The 4,993-nt window shown below is 35.1% G+C and overlaps 1 pseudogene; it reads right to left on the minus strand.

Annotated features, from left to right (window-relative positions):
• Positions 1-285: 285 nt before the first annotated feature.
• LOC149174683 (small ribosomal subunit protein eS28 pseudogene) lies at positions 286-560 on the minus strand (annotated as a pseudogene).
• Positions 561-4,993: the final 4,433 nt, after the last annotated feature.

Below are 4,993 nucleotides of genomic sequence, written 5' to 3' on the forward strand. Positions count from 1 at the left end.
TCATGCTGTGAGTTTGGATACATATTTGAATTTTATTTGTATATGATTTGGATTGCTAATTTTCACTGTTTTTTTTCACAGAAAATCTTCAGTACAGTAATTTGAATTTCATTCCAGATGCAAAAATAAACAGTTACTGTTTCGATTCCCCATTCCCCATTAAGTATGACATACTTCATACTTTAATTGTAAAATTCTGGATTACATATCACAGATCATTTATAGCCTCACTCATTGATCCCTTTGCATCAAAAACAATAGCAAACACTACACTACAAAATAATGCAGAAACAGAACACATAACAATATAAGTTATTCCTGTCTCACTTTAAGTCCAATGTTATAATCTAAACAACATAATTAGCGCAATCTCCTTGCTTCCCTTTCAGATTCTAGCAAAGTAAGGACATCACCCTCTCTGACAGGTCCTTTTACATTCCTCATGATCAGTCGATTCTGATCATCCAAAAATTTTACTCGGACCTGTGTAACTTGACCTCTTGATCCAGTACGGCCAATTACTTTCACCACAACTGCCAATTTCACACCGGTATCCATGACTTCCTGCTTAGATATGTATCAAATTGAGCGATTAATGCTATATGACAATCAAAATAACTTGAAAGAGGTAGTTCACTAAACTACAATAACAATCTTCAGTAAAAAATGGAAGAAAAAAAAAGTTTGATTATATTTGCGTGCTGTAGAAAATAAAGGACTAATGAAGATAACCAAACACATTTCTTGTATTTACGACATATACATACTTTAGAATCCATGTCAACGACTTTCTAAATGCATGCATATTTACTCTTACATTTTTGTAAGAACTGCACTTAAAAGTCTATCTCAACAACTCACTCTACAATGCTTTGTAACGTAATATTTTGTTTGACTAATGGTGTTTGACTAAAGATACCGGTGTAACATAATACATCTATGAATAACAGACCATTCTTACTCATTTTCCATTAGACCATTCAAGTGTGTTTTCTGGTCAATTCATCTTTATCTAAGATATTTACATGAAAATTGATTGAGATTATGGTTTTCACCTTGATTAAGAAGACGTTTAAAATGACCATGTTAAGCATAAAGGAATGGAAATAGGAATAGTTTTTAAAAGCAAAATCCAAGTGTTCTTTCTAGTGAATTCATGGAAAGACAATAGATGAGTCTAAAATATTTGAAATGCTTTAACAATAAGGTTATAGTTATGGTACAGTAATATATTTTTAGTTAATTTTATTAGGAATTTACAAGAGATTAGATATATTAGTTTAACATTGAAAGCTTTTTATCGAGGATTAAGAAAAACTTCTTTATTATATTAATTTATCCATAAAGGTCATTTACTTTTAAAAAAATAAATTTTGTTACTTTCACTTTAGGTTTGGCTTTTGATCCAATGGGTTTGTATAGATCTCGAGGTAATAGACTCCTTAAATATGACTCTAGGATTTCTAAAAGTATTCTTCCAATATTAATGAGTTTCTATGTCTACAATGTAATCACCACAATGAAATAATAAGAATTTACTACCAACTAGATGTTCATAGCCCCATAAAAGGTTTTTATATCCCTCGTTACTTCCCCCATTGGGGTGCTTTTCATTTATTTTATTTCTCCCTTTTATTTTATTTAGATATGAGGATGGGTAACATCTAATTGATAATAGTGGGGGAAGCAACGCATTGAATAACCATATTAATAGGGGTGTCTCCTTATATTGGGTGTAAATTCTTGACCTAATTGACTTTTTAGAATTGTTGCCAAGGGAGATGTTTTTATGCTGTTGTTAAGATATTCACAGTGAATTTGATAAATGTAATCATTTCTCAGTGGTAAAGTTTATAGTGAACAAAATTGAAATGCTTTAACAATAAGGTTATAGTGAACATATTTTATGGAGAGGGTGATCAGTTTAGCGAGGTTCATTAGAGGAGATTCACTGTAATCTGACTCCAGATCCTATTTTTGGTGAAATCCTGGCCTCCTATGAATTTGTCATGCTCAAAATTAAAATAAGGATAATAAGGAAAATGTGATTGATGTGATATGATAAATTTGTCCATCTATGTTTAGGTGAAATAACCATGGCATGTAATGGTTGAAAACATGTTGAATTTATACTTAGGAAAGAAAAATGATATTCTACCAAAAACATTAATGTTTTTTTTTCCTCATAAACAACTTTGTTTGGCACATAAAAATTTGGTTTTACTAGCATTTTTTAAAATTTTTGAAAATTGACCCTAAAAAAAATCATCGTTCCAGTATATCACTTTTTCATTTTGAAGCTATATTTTGCAAGAAAATTTTGTAGTCACTGCCATTTTTAAAACATGTTCAAAATTGACCCCTAAAATAAAATCATCATTCCAGTATACACACTTTTCGTTTTTAGCACTGTTTTTGATGTTTTTTCGAGGTTTTTTGGCCAGAGTTCCCGTTTTGAGTTTATAGTTCCCGTTTCAAAGTTTACATTTTTTTGGGATGGGCAATGTTTGAATGGCTTGGACCCTTGCTAGATCAATATTCACACCTTCAGCAGAAATAATATGTCCTAGAAGTTTGCCTTATTGTAGAGCAAACTGTGACTTCCTTGGGTTTACTGAGATTCCAAACTGTCTGCACTTTAGGAAGACCTTCTTTAAATGATGTAAATGGTCTTTGTGGCTGTTGGAGAAGACTGTTATGTCATCAAGATAAATAAGGACAAACTTGTCATTTTCTCCCCCAAAGGCTATGTCCATGGCCCTTGAAACGTAGCCCCAACATTCTTCAGTCTGAAAGGAATCTTGGAGTACATGAAAGTACCCCAAGGAGTAGTGAAGGTAGTCTTTTCCTAATCTTCAGGATGTAAAACTATCTGATTGTAACCTGAAAATCCATCTAAGAAAGACATGAATTTAGCCCCTGAAACTCTTTGCAGCACGTGTTCCATCTTGGGCAGGGGATAGTTATCTTTTTTAGAGCACTTGTTCAGATTTATGAAGTCGACACAAAGCCTGATTTCTCCATTTTTCTTTCTTACCACCACAAGTTTGGCTATCCACTTTGAATACCTTAGGGGAACTATGATTTTGGCAGCCAACAACTTCTTGATTTCTTTCTCAATCAAAGGCAATAAGAGAGGGCTGATAGGTCTTAATTTTTGCTTAAAAGGGATGGTGTTCTTTTCAGCAGGATCTTATGCTGAATGATGGTTTCATCATAGGTTTTAAGATCGCTGTATTCCTAGGAAAAAATGTTAGCGAATTGCTTCACGAGGGTACAATAGTTAGAATTCTTGGCAGAGGATAAATGCATGGAAATATTTATGTTTTTGGGATAGGCTGGGCTGCCTATATTGTGTTTATAGACAACAGACTCATTCTCTATTTTGGCCGCATTATAGGGCACATAATTATGATCGAAAAGCCTCTCTAGAGGCACCAATCCTTTTTGTATGTGAATACTGGGCAACTGGATGATGCTTCTTTGGCCGATTTCGCTTTTCATCTTGGACTAGCTGCATTCTTCCATGGTTTCATTTTCCTGATCGATGCGCATTTCAGAAAATTCCCCAACGACTTGCAAAAACCTATTAATTTCCTCATCGTCCTCAAAAACCATCCAATATTTGACATTGTCAGGTAGAGATGGTTTGTATCTTATCTGAACTTCATATGTCAATTTTTAAGGCAACGAAGGAATAAATATGCTAGTAGAGACTGCAAGGGAGTTAGCAAGCTGGTTCTTCAGTCTTGGAATATAAGAAATGCTGAAATTATTGAAAGAATCCTTGAGCCTCCATACCTCATCTCTGTATGCTTTCAACCTCGGATGCTTCGTTTGAAAAGTTTTATTTACTTGCTGAATAATGAGATCTGCATCTCCAAACACTTTCAGGCCTTTGATACCCATTTTTTTAGTAGCGCTTGAGCCCAGAATTAAAGCCTCGTACTCCGCAATGTTGTTTGTGACCTGAAAGGTTAATTTGAACAACAAATGAATAAATTCCTGTGTTGGGGACACAAGGACTACGCTTGCCCCTGCAGCTTCTTTAGAGTAAGCCCCGTCAAAAAACATATCCCAAACCTGTGGGTTTTCTTCCTCTGTGATCTGGCAAACTGGTTTCTTGAGCTGCGTGGAGGCCAACTAAGATTCTTCAATATGGAGAATACATGCTCCAAAATTGGTGTCAACAGCATATATGGGATGATTGGTGGGATTCCTTTCATCGCTGATTATATAAGCAAACTGTGCCTTTCCATATAATCTCTTGCTCTCTCCTCCGAAGACTGGGACAATAGCATAAGACAGATCTTTTATGTAATGATCCACCTAGTCTCTTGATCCCACCTCTGGAAAGTAACATACCAAACTTGTGGGGTACATCTGCCACCATAATATCCATCATCATTCTTTTCATAGGCAACTGAGACCAACTGATGGATAGGTCCTTGATTAATCCCAGACATTTCACTTTCCTAAAGTCAAAAGAGAATAGGTCATGATAAGGCTTTGTGATGTCAAGGCCCAACTCATCCATGACAACCTTAGGCATTAGATTATGGCTACCTCCAGTGTCCAAAAGGAAATTGTGAAGGATTTTATCATGAATAGTCAGAGATACATAGAATTATGGGGAGTTGTCTTCACAATTTTCAATCATTGGGCTAGAATAACAAGCAGCTTGTCATCTTGCAGATTCACACAATCAGTGGAGGCTTGGATGGCTTAAGGCTCAAGGGCCTCAAGGATGGATCTTTTGAAGGACTCATTCTTCAATAGTTCAATCAGAGGCATGGGTATCTTTAGCTTCTGAATTTCTGATTGAAAATTGAAAGGAGGAGGAGACTTTTCAAGACCAATAACCTCATGAGCTGGAGCTTGGAGAACGATGGGATCAACTGCCAGTTGTTTTTGCTTATTTTCTTGTTGTACTATAGGGAAAACAAATATTTGAACAGGATTTTCCTTGGCATCATTTACCTTTGACCTCAAA

This window comes from Pinus tabuliformis, chromosome 4_1 (genome assembly GCF_031772625.1).
Source record: "Pinus tabuliformis cultivar Carrire ecotype Pingquan chromosome 4_1, CPIR1, whole genome shotgun sequence".
Lineage (NCBI taxonomy): Eukaryota > Viridiplantae > Streptophyta > Pinopsida > Pinales > Pinaceae > Pinus > Pinus tabuliformis.